Here is a 19,962-nt window from a genome sequence, read left to right as displayed (position 1 = left end):
TCCTGGATGGTGTCAAGCTTCTTGAATGTTGTTGGAACTGCACTCAACCAGGCAAGTGGAGAGTAATAAGAAGGTGTGGAGAAGTGATGGGCATGGCTAGGAGGAGGGGCAAAGGGAGCAGGGAGGATGTGGAAGGGGAGCAAGGGAGAAGAGAAATAGGAAGGTAGGAGAAGAGAAGAGAAAGGCAAGAATGTGTGAGGGGAGGGGGAGGAGGAGGAAGGAGAAGTTCAGGGCTAGTAGCAAATACCAGTATAAGTTACTGGGATAGACTGCACACTAACCCCTTCCGCATGTTACTTGAGTTGTTACTAATTATTTAGATGACTTCTAGTGGGCTCAGCTACAACAACAATAACATATATTTGTGTTGCGCATTGGTAGTTGAGAATCTCATTTACTGAAATGTCCTGATTATATATCTGCATCATTTACTGAATCATCAGAAGCTTGTTTTACAGAGGGAACAGTTGCTACATGATAGGTGGATGAAGTACAAGAACTTACAATTGGTTAAGGACTACACAGACTTAAAAATGGGTAACGTGAACTTTATTGTTAGTCTGTCTCTAACTTGTTTTATTTTAATGCTGCCAGCTGACACTCTGACACTGACGCTGGAACTGCACATGTGCAGGTAGTGCTGCCCCTAGTGTGGTGGCACAAATAAACAGTCCACCTATAATGCAATAAAACATCCTCTGGCACTTTACAAAGTGAGTTATGCAGAAGAATAGACAAAACCATGATGTGAGAATTAAGCTTTGTAAATCAGTTAAGGCCAAGGTTAGTGTTATGAAGATGTGTTATATAGAATATAAATTATGATGTCTTTGGCTGGATTGATACTAGCTTATAATGTCATCGGCTGGATATACATATATAATATTTCAAACTTTTTGCAAAGAATTTTGCTAAGCAAATGACCCTGCTTACAACAACTGCTATGTTGCAATTGCGAAGGACACAAGCTGCTTTATGGAGACACAGATTCTCTGGAGCTCTCAGAGACAGTGGTTAAGATAAACCTAGATTGAAACCAGAGAGTAGTCACATGACCCCACTCTTGGGTGTAAAATATACTGAATTTGAACTAACAGTCAGAGAGACTGCCACAGGGGCAACAGCATTACCCTTCCCTCCCTTTTTCTCTGAAACCTCTCTCATCAAAGCTGAGCTGTTTGTGAACAGAAGACCTCATTGCTGCAAACCAAGAGTTTTTAAATGAGGATTCCAAACCAACATCACTGTCTCTGAGAAAAAACAGAATCAACTAATTGACTGCAGACCGATTGCTCTAGTGAGAAACCCAACTGTAAACTCAGCTGTAAACAAGCATTTGGACAATCAGTGAATAATTTTTTTATTGCTGACTTTAATTTTTACTTGGCCAAGTTTTAAGATCTGATACTCTGCAGAGTTTTATTTCTTTTTATGTGTGCTTGGGGGCGTTGTTTTTACATTAGCGGGTAGTTGGACAAATTTGTACATTTTAAACCTTTTGTGAAGAATTTCTACATCTTTACCTGAGCGAGTTTTAGTGATAAAACTAATTCTTCACTTGTTAACTTAAGGAGCTTGGCTGGCGTATTTCTTACACCGAGCTATACAGTTAAGTACATATTGAATTAGCAATATCACATCTCTTTTCAAAATTCAATCTCTGTTATAACCAATAAAATAAAAGCAAAATACTATGAATGCTGGAGATTTGAAATGAATACAGAAACTACTGGAAAAACTCAACAGGTCTGGCAGCATCTGAGGATAGAGGAACAGAGTTAACGTTTCGAGTCCAATATGACCATTCTTCAAATTCTGTTTTCATTTCTGTAATAACCAACCCAGGAGTGGGACAAGGAGAGGAGTCAGTTACAGCCTAACCTGGCCGTAACATTGGAAGACCCAGTTCAGCAGGCCTGATTATGTGAAAATCAAGGTTAGTAAGAGCAGAATATTCTGTTTCCACCATTCACAATCCCACAAGTGGCATTATCAGATCATTGCACGAATGAAGATCATGACTGTGCCCATTTAAGTCTTCAAAATCTCATTTTGAATTAATTTTAATTTTCCATAGCTCCCTAGATTGTGAGGGTGACACGAAAAGATTGGAAGATAGGATTTCATTCAGAGAAGAAGGAAGAGATGAACTGCAGGCCAGTGAGTTTAATGGTGTCCAAATTGCTGAAATGTTTCATCGGGGGCAGAATAATTAGCACTTGGTGATTTGATTTATACTTCAATTAGGGAGAGTTAATATGGTTTTGCAAAAGATAACTTGTTTCTAACTAATCGAACAGAGTTCTTTAACTGGGTCAGTATCGCACATGAAAAGAGGAGGACCAGTGGAGGTGAGTTGATTTTCTGAAGGCATTTGGTTAGGTTTCACTCAAGAGACTACTGCCAGCTGAGGTGCACGGAACTTGAGAGCTTGGTGACTTGGATAGGAAACGGGTTGGGAAGTAGGTGATGGTTGGGATCAACATTCTTTTAGTGACAAGTGCTGTGGGGACAATGTCCAAGTTTCCAGATGGTACTGAGCTTGGAAGCAGAGGAAACTGGTCCAAAAATTGCAAAACACTATTAACTAAGCCAGTGGACAGATTGAAGGCAGATGCAGTTTAATGAAAATGAAATAGTTCAATATATGATCGAAAGAAAGATTTGCATTTAGAGATCACATTTTACAACCTCAGAATGTCCCAAAGACCTTCACAGCCACTGAAGCACTTTCGAAATTTAATTATTTTTGTAAAGTTTGAAACTTGGTAACCAACTTGAGCACAGCATTGTATCACAAACAGCAATGAGATAATAACCAGATAGTCTGTTTCAATGATGTTGGTTGACAACTAAAAATTGGCCAGGACACTGAGGAGCATCTCCCTACTCTTCTCCCATTAATACATGGGATCTTTTGCATCCATCTGAGAGGGCAGACAGGGCTTTGGTTTAACTTCTCACCTAAAAGATGGCATCTCCAACAATGCAGCATTCCCTCAGTGCTGCAGTGTTAAGTTTAAATTGTGTGCTCATGTCTCTGGATTGGTAATTAAACCCATTACTCTCTGATTTTGAGGTGGAGCCCCTGACCATGGCTGACAAAATCGGTGAAACGTGAGGGCCAATTGTGCAAACCTCAACACATATCAAGGAAATAAACAGGGAGGCAAATCATATGGGGTGCGTCTAAATTTGCTAAATATATTTTGATGGGTAAAAGTCCTAGCAGTAATGCATATTGGGTGGTGGTGGTGAGTTCAGATCAATCAGCAGGCATCAGGTTGTTGAGTCTGGTTACATGTTCCTTTATCAATCAATTCTTGAATAGTACTGGGATATATCACCAGAGTACTGGGGAATGATTATGTAGAATTGGCATGTTTCCACTGGGAAAGAGAAGGTTCAAGGAGATAGGATTCTAAAGGGATGAGATAATGCTAAATATGACAGGCTTTTACATTTTGGGCAGAATTTTTCATGCTCGCTGGCATCGGGTCTGCTCAGTGGCATGAGCAGACAATATGGCAAGAAGGCCAGAAATCAGTTTCACAACATTGTGAAACCAGTTTGCAATTGGCTGCTCCGCCCATTTATGGCGGGCCATGTTTCCCACCATCACACGTCAGGAACCTCATTGTAATACATCTGTACATCATTATAAGGCCAGCCTGCCAGAATCATCCCCCCACCCCCGCTGGATCGTCCGCCCACATCGGCGGGAAAACACACACATGCAGAACACAGCTTGACAAGTATGACATGCAGGAGTTGGGACTTACCCACCAGGGCCTTGCTTACATTGCGGACATCTGAGGAGCCAGAAGGTGCTGGAGCCCGACAGCAATAGGACCTTGAAGGAACACCCATTGCATGCTGGGTGAATTCTCATGGAATGGCTCTGCTGCGAATCAGCTCATGGAAGTTGCAAAATCACAGTTGAGGGTCTGCTCACAAGGATGATGGTCGAGGGGGTGAAGAGGAAAGTCCAGCTGTGTTTGGGAGAGGAAGATGTACGCAGGGGTGGGAGAGGAAGGCCTAGGATTGACTGGGAGGGGAAGAGATGTCGAGGGTTGAAGTTGGGAGGCGGAGAACGAAGGTATTGGAGGGTGAGGTTGGAAGGTAGGGACGAAGGTGACAGGGAAGAAGGTTGGGAGGGAGGGACTACAGGGGAGGAGGGAGTAATGGGGAGATGACAGCATCTGAGGAGGTATGTGTAAGGGGGGGTGGAGGTTGTAAGGGAAGGAGTTTGGAGGGGGGAAGGAGTGCAGAGAGGGGAGCGAGTCCAGGGGAGGAAAGAGTGTGGAGACGAGAGGGAGTAAGAATAGAGGAGACAGTAAGGCTGGAGGAAGAAGTAAGGATGTCTGAAGGAGTGGGGAAGGAGAAAAGGAAGGGGAAAGGGAAGGGGTTCCGAGGGGGAAGGGGTTCGGAGGGGGGAATGTCCAGGTGAACATGCAAGGGAGGGCTCTGATGAGTCTATGACTGCCTCCTGGGGAATGAACTGAGGGTGGAAACGGTACGAGAGAATGGTGAAAATGACCGAGGGCAGAGTGAGGCAGGAGGGTGGGAGGGCGAGGGTTTGATGGTATCGGTGGAAGGGGTGGCAAGCGTGTTTGGTGAGAAATCAGAGGCAGACACAGACCCTGGGGGTGGGAAGGAGGAGGTTGGGGAGGTTAATGTGGATGGGGGTGGGATTTTCAGGAAGGAAGGGAACATACATGTTCACCTGGATATTCCCGACAGAAAAGGGCTGTAGCTGGTAGGTCACATTGGGGAGGTGGAAGGTGATGCCAGAGGGGTCAACAGTGATGCGGGAAAGTAAATGGGTGACTGGGGTAGGGAAAAGGGTGGGGGAGCAAATGAAATACTGCATCACCACCATGCTCTCTAAATCAAAAGTGAAATGAGAGCCATGATGGTGAGATCAGGTGCTGCATGGGAGTGTGATCAGTGGGTGGGTAGAAATGCGGGTCAGCTCAGATGGACAACTCAGATGCCCCAGCAGGCAGCATTGAAAATGCTTAGGACATTGAGATTATTGTGATATGGGAAGGGTCCACATGTGTGGGAGAATGCTTGCACAAGGCTCCAAAAGGCCCTGCCATGCACACGCTTCTGTCTCTAGAATAACTCGTTGGCCGGCTGCTCCCTCTGCAGTGACAGAGGACGAGATTGAGGAGCTCACAGGCAAAGGGGGCTCAGAGGGAAAGGAAGCTTCTCAGATTCCTGACTGGATGACCCAGGGGTGTCCAGCTGCAACGCCTCCTCCCTTCAGTGCCCAGACGCCCCGGCCTGATTCTTTGAGGGGGACAAAGCACGTGGAGGGACGTTGAGGTGCCTAGTTTCCCTCTCATATTGCCATTAAAGGAACTCACCCATGGCTCCCGCGATGGAGTGCAGGTCTACACACATCTCCGTGTTCTACTGGAGCAGCGTCTCAATGGTGTGCACCATCCTTCCAATGGACACCTCCATATATGCACATGTGGGCACCACTTCATCAGAGAGCAGGTGGACGTACTCCACCGACTTGCGGTTCACTATGTTGAGGGCTTCCAACAGCTGTGCATGATATTCCCCCGCTTTCTGCTGACTCTCTAGGATGAGTTGGAAGGCCAAATCCAGAGGTTCGTCATCTGACCCGGACCTCACAGATACCTCTTCCCCAGCAGTTCTCCAAGTGCCGGGCAGCTTGGCCGCACCTGCCTCCTCCTGCTGCGGACATCTGTCTGACCTCCAGAGTGTGAACCCAAGCCTACTCTCGATCTAGGTCCCACTGAGATGTGTGTCTCAGCGCTGGTGGAGGGTGTGGATAAGCACTGTGATGGCTCTTTCAAGCTGTTTATTTCCACCTCTTCAATGGAGGAGGCGTCCTCTTGGCTGGAAGTGAGGATGTGGATGGAGCTGAGGGACTGGGTAGTTGAGGGTGTCGGTCACTAGGCAGAGCTCCCTGTGAACCTAAGTAGAGGTAATAGTTCATGTCAGCAGAGTCAAAAGCAGTAGAGAGAGAACCCACAGTTACATTGAGGGAGGGATGATATGGTGCAGGATCTTCATGGGGGTGTTCACCGCCGACCTCACTGTCATTGCAGGCATTGTCCATGTCCTCACCAGTCAGCATGATGGCACACTCCTCAAAGTGAGTGAGGGGCCTAATGTGCGCCACTCCACCCTTGGTCTGGGACCTCTCCCTGCTGTTGTGAGCAGGCTTCTCCTGCATGAAAATAGTTAGAGAGAGTGTGAGCAGGACACATGACACTGCATGGAATGATTGTATGGTAAGCAGAGCCATGGATGGGCTGAAGACATGAGCTTGAGAGGATATAAGCCTGAGGAAGATGTGAAGGTGTGTGAGGGTTAGTAGTGTTGTCCCTTGAGGTGGGAGATCCCTGTGTGATGGGCCTGTGATTGTGTGAGTTGAGAGTGATAAGAGTGACTTACCCTGACAGAACGGATGAAAGCATTCATCCTGTTAGGACACTGGGTGGCTGTCCTCTTTTGCAGGGCATTGGATCTCCACTTCCACTGCCTCCCATGCTGGATTAGTGATGCTACCACCCATCAGGGAGTAGGGGACATCATGGCGGGCCTCCATGGCACCCAAAAAGCACTCGAGGGACGTGTCACTAAACCAGGGAGGTTGCAGGTTTTTTGCCTTTTGGAGCCATCCTGTCTTCTGTCCAGTGGTCCTGGGCTGGGAGCACTGAGAGGTATGCATGGAGCTGCACTTTAAATGTGGCACACGGCATGATGAAGCGGCAAGGCGATGACGTGGCAGGCAAAGGAGAACTTGCCCGCCATCGAAATGGTGTGATTCCCAGGAAGGTATAATTAATGTGGTGGGTTTGGGACGATACAGTGTGAGAAGCCGCCATTGCAGCCAGTGGGTAAAACAGCGTTATTCCCTGCCGCTACTGCACTTTGTGCAAATCTGGGACGATTCCACCCTTTATCCAGAAAGTGAAGAGAACACAGACTACACTAAAAGGGGAATAAATTCAAAACTAATCTGCTGAAACTTTGGCCTTGAAAGGGACAAGACTGGCCCCAAGACTAGTATTTTGAACTTAAATAAGGGCATGCAAGCTGAGCTAGCTGAAGGGAACTGAGATACTAGGCTAGGAGATAGATCAATAGAGAAACAGTGTCAGACATTTAAGGGGATATTTCAGAATACTCAGAATAAGTATATTCCTACTATAAAAAAGAATTCTAAAGGGAGAACTCACTATCCGTGGTTAACTAAAGAAGTTAAGGAAAGCATAAGGAAGCTTAAGGAAAAAGCTTATAACTGTGCAAAGATGAGTGGCAGGTTAGATGATTGGTCAGAATATAAAAAATGGCAGAGAATGATTAAAAGGTTAATCAGGAATAAGAAATTAGAGTATGAGGAAGCTAGCTAGAAATGTAAAAACAGAAAGCGAGAGTTTCTACAGGTATTTAAAAAGAAAAAGAGGAGGTAAGGTGTATGTTGGTCATCAAGAGAGTGACAATGGGGAGCTAATAGTAGATAATAAGGAAATGGTGGATGAAATGAACAAATATTTTGCTTCTGTCTTCACTATAGAAGATACAAAAAACATTTCAGTCATAGCTGTAAATCAGGAAGTGGAGGGGAGAGGGGAACTTGGTGAAATTACATCACTAGGGAAGTGATACTGAGCAAACTGATGGAGCTGCAGGATGATCAGCCTCCGGGTCCCAATGGACTTCATCCTAGGGTCACAAAAGAGGTGGTTAATGAGGCCATAGATGCGTTGGTGTTAATTGACCAAAATTCCCTAGATTCTAGAATGATTCCATCAGACTGGAAAGTAGCAAAAATAACCCTTCTATTCAAAAAGTTATCTTGACCTCTGTCATGGGGAAGGTGTTAGAATTGATCATTAACGAAGTTATAGCTGGGCACTTAGAAAAACTCAAGGTAATTGGGAAAAGTCAGCATGGTTTTGTGAAAGGAAAATCATGTTTAACCAATTTATTGGAGTTCTTTGAAGGAGTAACATGCACTGTGGATAAAGAGGAGCCTGTTGACGTACTTTAAATACAGATGGAGCTCTAACAACATCATTGAAGCCAATTCTTCCATTTTAACCTAAACCTGAAGACAGGGGAGGGATTGAAATCCACCTGCTCCAGGCCAAACATGCTAGAAGCTGGAGCAAGAGCCACAAGTCAGAAGTCAGTCCTGACAAGGAAACTATGGGATAAAAACAAAAAACTGCGGATGCTGGAAATCCAAAACAAAAACAGAATTACCTGGAAAAACTCAGCAGGTCTGGCAGCATCAACGGAGAAGAAAAGAGTTGACTTTTCGAGTCCTCATGACCCTTCAACAGAGGAGTCTATGGGCCTCACTTGCTTCCAGACTTCACCGCTCTCCGCTCTGACTAACACACCCTCACTGTAACACTCGCTGTATAACACATCACATTGTGACACTCTCTATAACACACCCTCACTGTAACACTCTTTATAACACCTGTTCATTACCTGTCTGAACAGAGCTTCTGTCACCAGCTTGACATAACTGTGGACAGCTGATTGGGAGACTCCACAAAGATCCCCCACTGACCTCTGGAAAGAGCCAGAGGCAGAGAGGTTGAGGGCCACTGTGACCTCCAGAGCCACTGGCATGGGGTTTCCACCCACACAGTTGTATGTGATCTCAGGCCCAACCATATGACAAATGGAGGTCACAGTTCTCTGGAGAGGAGGAGCCTCCTTCAGTATTGTGCCTCGGACTTATTGAAGTAGTTGCATCGTTGCCTGAAAACTCTGGCAGCAGAATAGTGGTGTCTTCTGCAGCCCCTCCCACCTTGGATTTCCTGCTGGCCCTGCACCTCTTGTACCTGCGCCTCTCCTCCCACAGGTTCCTCTCCTAGAAGCAGCATTGGGACACCCGGCCGCCTCTCCCTTCTGCCCCTCTCTTCCTCCTCAGAGGAGGTGCCTCCAGCAGAGACAACAGTCCCCATTACCAGGGTAACTGAAGGCTGTCTGATACCTGGAAGGGTCCACATAGTCAAAATCCTCTGCGGGCTTTGGAGACACAATGAGTCCTGAAGGCTAGAAATGCTAAGACTGTAGCTCAGAACTGAGATGAAGCTGTCAAGTTCAAATAAGCAACCAGCAGCAAACTATCTCATAAACCCCTCACTGCTCACACTGGCAATGCTGCTGACACTTTATCCCGCTCTTGGATGAGGTTTTGCAAAATATGGGCTGCCCGCCTGCCCGTTTTGCCCATGCGATGAACGCATAATCGCATGGCAATGTAAAATAGGGATCAATAGGGGTTTTGATGGCCTTAAGCGGACGGTTAATTGATGGCGGGCGTGGCTCCGACACCTGCGCGCACCCGCTGCCCTGAAGATTATGCGATGGCGGGGTGAAGTAAGGATACTCATCTCACATCTTCTGGTGCAATTTTACAACTGATCGGGTCCAGCGTGCACCCGCCCGTGAGGCATAAAATTCTGCCCAGTGTTACAGTGCGAGTGTTTTATGCAGGGAGTGTTAAAGTGAGGGTGTTTTATACAGGGAGTGTTACAGTGAGGGTGTTTTATACAGGGAGTGTTACAGTGAGAGTGTTTTATACGGGGAGTGTGCCAGTAAGAGTGTTATATACCATGTGTATTACAGTGAGAGCGTTTTATACAGGGAATGCTACAGTGGGGGTGTTTTATACAGGGAGTGTTACAGTGAGAGTGTTTTATGCAGGGAGTGTTAAAGTGAGGGTGTTTTATACAGGGAGTGTTACAGTGAGAGTGTTTTATACAGGGAGTGTTACAGATAGGGTATTTTATACAGGGAGTGTTACATTGAGAGTGTTTTATAGGGGGAGTGTTCCAGTAAGAGTGTAATATACCGAGTGTATTACAGTGAGGGTGTTTTATACAGATAGTGTTACAGTGACAGTGTTTTATACAGGGAGTGTTACAGAGAGGGTATTTTATACAGGGAGGGTATTTTATACAGGGAGTGTTACAGTGAGGGTGATTTATACAGATAGTGTTACAGTGAGGGTGTTTTATAAAGGGACTGGTACAGTGAGAGTGTTGTAGACAAGGAGGGTTACAGTGAGAGTGTTTAATACACGGAATGTTACACCAAGGGTGTTTTATACAATGAGTGTTACAGTGAGAGTATTTTACACAGGGATTGTTACAGAGAGTGTGTATTATGCAGGGAGAGTTACAGTGAGAGTGTTTTATACAAGGAGTGTTACAGAGAGTGTGTTTTACACAGGGAGTGTAACAGGGAGGGTGCTTAATAAAGGGAGTGTTACAGTGAGGGTGTTTTATACAGGGAGTGTTACAGTGAGGCTGTTTTATACAGCAAGTGTAACAGTGAGAGTGTTTTATGCAAGGAGTGTTACACTGAGAGTCTTGTAAACCGTGTATATTAAATTGAGAGTGTTTTGTACAGGGAGTGTTGCAGTGAGGGTGTTTTATACAGGAAGTGTTACAGTGAGGGTGTTTTATACAGGGAGTGTTACAGTGAGGATGTTTAATACAGCGAGTGTTACAGTGAGGGTGTTATATACAGGGAGTGTTACAGTGAGGGTGTTTTATGCAGGGAGTGTTACACTGAGAGTCTTGTAAACCGTGTATATTAAATTGAGAGTGTTTTGTACAGGGAGTGTTGCAGTGAGGGTGTTTTATACAGGAATTGATACAGTGAGGGTGATTTACACAGGGAGTGTTATAATGAGGGTGTTTTATACAGGGAGTGTTACAGTGAGGGTGTTTTACACAGGGAGTGTTATAATGAGGGTGTTTTAGACAGGGAGTGTTACAATGAGGGTGTTTTATACAGGGACTGTTACAGTGAGGGTGTTTTATACAGTGAGTCTTACAGTGAGCGTGTTTTATACAGGGAGTATTACAGTGACAGTATTTTATACAGGGATTGTTACCTTGAGAGTATTTTATACAGGAATTGTTACAGAGAGTGTGTTTTATGTAGGGAGTGTTACAGTCAGGGTGTTTTATACAGGGAGTGTTACAGTGAGAGTGTTTTATACAGCGAGTATTACAATGAGGGTGTTTTATAAAGGGAGTGTTACAGTGAAAGTGGTTTATACAGGGAGTGTTACAGTGAGGGTGTTTTATACAGGTAGTGTTACAGTGAGGGTGTTTTACACAGGGAGTCTTAAGGTGAGGGTGTTTTATACAGGGAGTGTTACCGTGAGGGTATTTTATACAGGGATTGTTACAGAGTGTGTTTTATGCAGGGAGTGTTACAGTGAGGGTTTTTTACACAAAGAGTGTTACACTGAGAGTGTTTTATACAGGGATTGTTACAATGAGGCTGTTTTATACACGGAATGTTACAGTGAGACTGTTTTATACATGGTGTGTTACAGTGAGCTTGTGTCATGCAGGGAGTGTTACAGTGAGAGTGTTTTATGCAGGGAGTGTTACAGTGAGGGTGTTTTATACATGGAGTGTTACAGCGAGGGTGTATTATACATGGAGTGTTACAATGAGGGAGTTTTATACACGGAGTGTTACAATGAAGGTGTTTTATATGGGGAGTGTTACAATGAGGGTGTTTTATAGAGGGAGTGTTACAGTGAGAGTGCTTTATACAGGGAGTGTTACAGTGAGGGTGTTTTATACAGGGAGTGTTACAGTGAGGGTGTTTTACACAGGAAGTGTTACAGTGAGAATGTCTTATACAAGGAGTGTTACAGTGAGGGGATTTTATACAGTGATTGTTACACAGAGTGTGTTTTATGCAGGGAATGTTACAGTGAGGGTGTTTTATACAAAGAGTGTTACACTGATAGTGTTTTATACAGGCGTTGTTACAATGAGGGTGTTTTATACAGGGAGTGTTACAGTGAGGGTGTTTTATACAGGGAGTGTTACAGTGAGGGTGTTTAATACAGCGAGTGTTACAGTGAGCGTGTTTTATGCAGGGAGTGTTACACTGAGAGTCTTGTAAACCGTGTATATTAAATTGAGAGTGTTTTGTACAGGGAGTGTTGCAGTGAGGGTGTTTTATACAGGGAGTGTTACAATGAGGGTGTTTTATACAGGGAGTGTTACGGTGAGGGTGTTTTATACAGGGAGTCTTACAGTGAGGGTGTTTTATACAGGGAGTGTTACAGTGACAGTGTTTTATACAGGGATTGTTACCGTGAGAGTATTTTATACAGGAATTGTTACAGAGAGTGTGTTTTATGCAAGGAGTGTTACAGTGAGGATGTTTTATACAGGGAGTGTTACAGTGAGGATGTTTAATACAGCGAGTGTTACAGTGAGGATGTTTTATACAGGGATTGTTACATGTGACTGTTTTATACAGCGAGTATTACAATGAGGGTGTTTTACAAAGGGAGTGTTACAGTGAGAGTGGTTTATACAGGGAGTGTTACAGTGAGGGTGTTTTATACAGGGAGCGTTACAGCGAGGGTGTTTTACACAGGGAGTCTTAAGGTGAGGGTGTTTTATACAGGGAGTGTTACCGTGAGGGTATTTTATACAGGGATTGTTACAGAGTGTGTTTTATGCAGGGAGTGTTACAGTGAGGTTGTTTTATACAAAGAGCGATACACTGAGAGTGTTTTATACAGGGATTGTTACAATGAGGGTGTTTTATACACGGAGTGTTACAGTGAGAGTGTTTTATACAGAGACTGTTACCGTGAGGGTATTTTATACAGGGATTGTTACAGAGTGTGTTTTATGCAGGGAGTGTTACAGTGAGGGTGCTTCATACAAAGAGTGTTACACTGAGAGTGTTTTATACAGGGATTGTTACAATGAGGGTGTTTTATACACGGAGTGCTACAGTGACAGTGTTTTATACATGGAGTGTTACAGTGAGCTTGTGTTATGCAGGGAGTGTTACAGTGAGAGTGTTTTATACATGGAGTGTTACAGTGCGGGTGTTTTATACATGAAGTGTTACAGTGAGCTTGTGTTATACATGGAGTGTTACCGTGAGAGTGTTTTATGCAGAGTGTTACAGTGAGGGTGTTTCATACATGGAGTGTTACAGTGAGGGTGTGTTATTCAGGGAGTGTTACAGTGAGGGAGTTTTATACACGGTGTGTTACAATGAAGGTGTTTTATATGGGGAGTGTTACAATGAGGGTGTTTTATAGAGGGAGTGTTACAGTGAGAGTGCTTTATACAGGGAGTGTTACAGTGAGGGTGTTTAAAACAGCGAGTCTTACAGTGAGGGTGTTTTATACAGGAATTGTTACAGTGAGAATGTCTTATACGAGGAGTGTTACCGTGAGGGTGTTTTATACCGGGATTGTTACACAGAGTGTGTTTTATGCAGGGATGTTACAGTGAGGGTGTTTTATACAAAGAGTGTTACACTGAGAGTGTTTTATACAGGCATTGTTACAATGAGGGTGTTTTATACAGGGAGTGTTACAGTGAGAGTGGTTTGTACAGGGACTGTTACCGTGAGGGTATTTTATACAAAGAGTGTTACACTGAGAGTGTTTTTTACAGTGAGTATTACAGTAAGAATGTTTTATACAGGGACTGTTACAGTGAGGGTGTTTTATAGAGGGAGTGTTACAGTGAGGGTGTTTCATACAGAGAATGTTACAGTGGGGGTGTTTTATGCACAGAGCGTTACACTGAGAGTGTTTTATACAGGGATTGTTACAGAGAATGTGTTTTATACAGTGAGTGATACAGTGAGTGTTTTTTATACATGGGGTGTTATAGAGAGTCTGTTTTATACAGGGAGTGTTACAGTAAAGGCGTTTTGTACAGAGGGTGTTACAGTGAGGGTGTTTTATACACAGGATGTTAGAGTGAGGGTGTTTTAAACAGGGAGTGTTACAATGAGGGTGTTTTATACGGGGAGTGTTACGATGAGGGTGTTTTATACATGGATTGTTACAGAGAGTGTGTTTTATACAGGGAGTGTTACAGTGAGTGTGTTTTATACGAGGAGTGTTGCAGTGAGAGTGTTTTATATAAGGAGTGTTACATTGAGGGTGTTTTATACAGGGAGTGTTACAGTGAGAGTGGTTTATAGAAGGAGTGTTACAATGAGAGTGTTTTATATAAGGAGTGTTACATTGAGGGTGTTTTATACAGGGAGTGTTTCAGTAGAGTGGTTTATACAGAGAGTGTAACAGTGAGGGTGTTTTATTCAGGGAGTTTTACAGTGAGGGTGCTTTACACAGGCAGTGTTACAATGAGGCTGTTTTATATGGGGAGTGTTACAATGCGTGTGTTCTTTATGGTGAGTGTTACAATGAGAGTTTTTTATACGGGGAGTGTTACAATGAGGGTGTTTTATACCGGGAGTGTTACACTGAGAGTGTTTTATAAAAGGAGTGTTACAGTGAGGGTGTTTTATACAGGGAGTGTCACAATGTGGTTGTTTATACGGGGAGTGTTACAATGAGAGTGTTTTATACGGGGAGTGTTACAATGAGGGTGTTTTATACCGGGAGTGTTACAGTGAGAGTGTTTTATACAATGAGTGTTACAGTGAAGGTGTTTTATACAGGGAGTGTCACAATGTGGGTGTTTTATACGGGGAGTGTTACAATGAGAGTGTTTTATACGGGGAGTGTTACAATGAGGGTGTTTTATACCGGGAGTGTTACAGTGAGAGTGTTTTATACAATGAGTGTTACAGTGAAGGTGTTTTATACAGGGAGTGTCACAATGAGGGTGTTTTATACAGGGAGTTTTGCAGTGAGAGTGGTTTATACAGAGAGTGTTACTGCGAGGGTTTTTTATACAGGGAGTGTTACAATGAGAGTGTCTTATACGGGGAGTTTTACAGTGAGGGTGTTTTATACAAGGAGTGTTACAGTAAGGGTGTTTTATACAGGACTGTTACAGTGACGATGTTTTCTACAGGGAATGTTACAGTGAGTGTGTTTTATACAGGGAGTGGTACAGTGAGGGCTTTTTATACGGGGAGTGTTACAGTGAGAGTGTTTTATACAGGGAGTGTTAAAGTGATGGTGTTTTATACTGGGAGTGTTACATTGAGAGTGTTTTATATGGGGAGTGTTCCAGTAAGAGTGTTATATTCCGTGTGTATTACAGTGAGAGTGTTTTATACAGGGAGTGCTACAGTGAGGGTATTTTATACAGCGAGTGTTACAGTGACAGTGTTATATACAGGGACTGTTACAGAGAGGGTGTTTTATACAGGGAGTGTTACAGTGACGGTGTTTTATACAGAGAGTGTTACAGTGAGGGTGATTTATACAGGGAGTGTTACAGTGAGAGTGTTTAATACAGGGAGTGCTACAGTGAGGATGTTTTATACAGGGAGTGTTACAGAGAGGGTATTTTATACAGGGAGTGTTACAGTGAGGGTGTTTTATACAGGGAGTATTACAGTAAGATTGTTTTATACAGGGACTGTTACAGTGCGAGTGTTTTATACAGGGAGTGTTACAGTGAGAGTGTTTTATACAGGGGATGTTACCGTGAGGGTTTTTTATACAAATAGTGTTATACTGAGAGTGTTTTATACGGGGATTGTTACAGAGAATGTGTTTTATACAGGGAATGTTACATTGAGAGTGTTTTATACATGGAGTGTTACAGTGAGGGTGTTTTATACAAGTAGTGTTACAGTGAGCGTGTGTTATACAGGGAGTGTTACAGTGAGAGTTTTTTATGCAGGGAGTGTTACAGTGAGAGTTTTTTATGCAGGGAGTGTTACAGTGAGGGTATTTTATACAGCAAGTATTATAATGAGGGTGATTTATAAAGGGAGTGTTACAGTGAGAGTGGTTTATACAGGGAGTGTTGCAGTGAGACTGTTTTATACAGAGAGTGTTTCCGTGAGGGTATTTTATACAGGGATTGTTACAGAGTGTGTTTTATGCAGGGAATGTTACAGTGAGGATGTGTTATACAAAGAGTGTTACACTGAGAGTGTTTTATACAGGGATTGTTACAATGAGGGTGTTTCATACAGGGAGTGTTACAGAGAGTTTGTTTTATACAGGGAGTGTTACAGTAAAGGCGTTTTGTACAGAGGGTGTTACAGTGAGGCTGTTTTATCCAGGGAGTTTTACAATGAGGATGTTTTATACAGGGACTGTTACAGTGAGAGTGTTTTATACAGGGAGTGTTACAGTGAGAGTGTTTTATACAGGGAATGTTACCGTGAGGGTGATTTACACAGGGAGTGTTACAGTGAGAGTATTTTATACAAGGACAGTTACAATGAGAGTGTTTTATACAGGCATTGTTACAGTGAGGCTGTTTTATACAGGGAGTGTTACAGTGAGAGTGTTTTATACAGGGAGTGTTACAGACAGTGTGTTTTATACAGGGAGCGTTACAGTAAAGGCGTTTTTTACAGAAGGTGTTACAGTGAGGGTTTTTTATCCAGGGAGTTTTACAATGAGGGTGTTTGATACAGGCAGTGTTACAGAGAGTGTGTTTTATACAGGATGTGTTACAGTGAAGGCGTTTTGTACCGACGGTGTTACAGTGAGTGTTTTATACAAAGAGTGTTACAGTGAGGGTGTTTTATACAGGGAGTGTTACAGTGAGAATGTTTTATACGAGGAGTGTTACAGTGAGGGTGTTTTATACAGGGAGTGTTACAGTGAGAGTGTTTTATACAAGGAGTGTTACAGTGAGAGTGTTTTATACAAGGAGTGTTACATTGACAGTGTTTTAATGGGGGAGTGTTCCAGTAAGAGTGTTATATATCGAGTGTATTACAGTGAGGGTGTTTTATACAGCGACGGTTACAGTGAGAGTGTTTTATACAGGGAGTGTTACAGAGAGGGTGTTTTATACAGGGAGTGTTACAGAGAGTTTGTTTTATACAGAGAGTGTTACAGTAAAGGCGTTTTGTACAGAGGGTGTTACAGTGAGGCTGTTTTATCCAGGGAGTTTTACAATGAGGGTGTTTTATACAGGCAGTGTTACAGTGAGAGTGTTTTATACAGGGATTGTTACAATAAGGGTGTTTTATACACGGAGTGTTACAGTGAGGATATTTTCTAAAGGGACTGTTACAGTGAGAGTGTTTTATACAGGGAGTGTTACAGTGAGAGTGTTTTATACCGGGAATGTTACCGTGAGGTGTTTTATATAAAGAGTGTTATACTGAGAGTGTTTTATACGGGGATTGTTACAGAGAATGTGTTTTATACAGGGAACGTTACATTGAGAGTGTTTTATACAAGGAGTGATCCAGTGAGAGTGGTTTATACAGGGAGTGTTACAGTGAGAGTATTTTATACATCGAATGTTACAGTGAGGGTGTTTTATACAGGGATTGTTACAGTGAGAGTGTTTTATACAGGGTGTATTACAGTAAGGATGTTTCATACAGGGACTGTTACAGTGAGAGTGTTTTATACAGGGAGTGTTACAGTGAGAGTGTTTTATAGAGGGAGTGTTACAGTGAGGGTGTTTTATACAGGGAATGTTACAGTGAGGGGTTTTTTTTCAAAGAGTGTTACACTGAGAGCGTTTTATAGATGGATTGTTACAGAGAATGTGTTTTATACAGAGAGTGATACAGTGAGTGTGTTTTATACTTGGAGTGTTACAGAGAGTGTGTTTTATACAGGCAGTGTTACAGTAATGGCCTTTTGTACAGAGGGTGTTACAGTGAGGGTGTTTTAAACAGAGGATGTTACAGTGAGGGTGTTTTATCCAGGGAGTTTTACAGTGAGGGTGTTTTATACAGGCAGTGTTACAGTGAGTGTGTTCAATAAACGGACTGTTTCCGTGAGAGTGTTTCATACAGGGAGTGTTACAGTGAGTGTTTTATACAGGCAGTGTTACAGTGAGGGTGTTTTATACAGGGAGTGTTACAGTGATAGTGGTTGATACAGAAAGTGTAACAGTGAGGGTGTTTTATACAGGGAGTTTTACAGTGAGGGTGCTTTATACCGGGCGTGTTACAATGAGGCTGTTTTATACGGGGAGTGTTACAATGAGTGTGTTTTATATGGTGAGTGTTACAATGAAAGTGTTTTATATGGGGAGTGTTACAGTGAGAGTGTTTTACACAAGGAGTGTTACAGTGAGGGTGTTTTATACAGTGAGTCTTACCGTGAGGGTGTTTTATACAGTGAGACTTACCGTGAGGGTGTTTTATACAGGGAGTGTCACAATGTGAGTGTTTTATACGGGGAGTGTTACAATGAGGGTGTTTTATTCAAAGAGTTTTACAATGAGAGTGGTTTATACATGGAGCGTTACAGTGAGAGTGTTTTATACAAGGAGTGTTACAGTGAGAGTGTTTTATACGCGGGGTGTTCCAGTAAGAGTGTTATATACCGTGTGTATTACAGTGAGAGTGTTTTACACAGGGAGTGCTACAGTGAGGGTATTTTATACAGCGAGTGTTACAGTGAGGATGTTTTATACAGGGAGTATTACAGTAAGATTGTTTCATACAGGGACTGTTACAGTGAGAGTGTTTTATACAGGGTGTATTACAGTGAGGATGTTTTATACAGGGTCTGTTACAGTGAGAGTATTTTATAAGGGAGTGTTACAGTGAGGGTGTTTTATACAGGGAATGCTACAGTGAGGGGGATTTATGCACAGAGCGTTACACTGAGAGTGTTTTATACAGGGATTGTTACAGAGAATGTGTTTTATACAGTGAGTGATACAGTGAGTGTTTTTTATACATGGGGTGTTACAGAGAGTCTGTTTTATACAGGGAGTGTTACAGTAAAGGCGTTTTGTACAGAGGGTGTTACAGTGAGGGTGTTTTATACACAGGATGTTAGAGTGAGGGTGTTTTATCCAGGGAGTGTTACAGTAAGAGAGTTTTATACAGGGAGTGTTACAGTGAGGGTGTTTTAAACAGGGAGTGTTACAATGAGGGTGTTTTATACGGGGAGTGTTACGATGAGGGTGTTTTATACATGAATTGTTACAGAGAGTGTGTTTTATACAGGGAGTGTTACAGTGAGAGTGTTTTATATGAGGAGTGTTGCAGTGAGAGTGTTTTATATAAGGAGTGTTACATTGAGGGTGTTTTATACAGGGAGTGTTACAGTGAGAGTGGTTTATAGAAGGAGTGTTACAATGAGAGTGTTTTATATAAGGAGTGTTACATTGAGGGTGTTTTATACAGGGAGTGTTTCAGTAGAGTGGTTTATACAGAGAGTGTAACAGTGAGGGTGTTTTATTCAGGGAGTTTTACAGTGCGGGTGTTTTACACAGGGAGTGTTACAATGAGGCTGTTTTATATGGGGAGTGTTACAATGCGTGTGTTTTATATGGTGAGTGTTACAATGAGAGTTTTTTATACGGGGAGTGTTACAATGAGGGTGTTTTATACCGGGAGTGTTACACTGAGAGTGTTTTATACAAGGAGTGTTACAGTGAGGGTGTTTTATACAGGGAGTGTCACAATGTGGTTGTTTTATACGGGGAGTGTTACAATGAGAGTGTTTTATACGGGGAGTGTTACAATGAGGGTGTTTTATACCGGGAGTGTTACAGTGAAAGTGTTTTATACAATGAGTGTTACAGTGAAGGTGTTTTATACAGGGAGTGTCACAATGTGGGTGTTTTATACGGGGAGTGTTACAATGAGAGTGTTTTATACGGGGAGTGTTACAATGAGGGTGTTTTATACCGGGAGTGTTACAGTGAGAGTGTTTTATACAATGAGTGTTACAGTGAAGGTGTTTTATACAGGGAGTGTCACAATGTGGGTGTTTTATACGGGGAGTGTTACAATGAGAGTGTTTTATACAGGGAGTGTTATAATGAGGATGTTTTATACCGGGAGTGTTACAGTGAGAGTGTTTTATACAATGAGTGTTACAGTGAAGGTGTTTTATACAGGGAGTGTCACAATGAGGGTGTTTTATACAGGGAGTTTTGCAGTGAGAGTGGTTTATACAGAGAGTGTTACTGCGAGGGTTTTTTATACAGGGAGTGTTACAATGAGAGTGTCTTATACGGGGAGTTTTACAGTGAGGGTGTTTTATACAAGGAGTGTTACAGTAAG

General features: G+C 42.9%; 1 protein-coding gene across 1 annotated transcript in view; it reads left to right on the top strand.

Moving 5' to 3' along the window:
- The first annotated feature begins 459 nt into the window (after positions 1–459).
- Positions 460–19,962, top strand: part of LOC121288544 (heparan sulfate glucosamine 3-O-sulfotransferase 2-like) — a 279,064-nt gene continuing 259,561 nt past the window's right edge. The window contains exon 1 of the mRNA XM_041207127.1: positions 460–537. The gene's annotated coding sequence lies outside the window, so the exon portion shown is untranslated. The remainder of the gene's footprint in view (positions 538–19,962) is intronic.

Source organism: Carcharodon carcharias, chromosome 15, assembly GCF_017639515.1.
Source record: "Carcharodon carcharias isolate sCarCar2 chromosome 15, sCarCar2.pri, whole genome shotgun sequence".
Taxonomy (NCBI): Eukaryota; Metazoa; Chordata; class Chondrichthyes; order Lamniformes; family Lamnidae; genus Carcharodon; species Carcharodon carcharias.
This window is presented reverse-complemented; position numbering and strand designations above follow the sequence as displayed.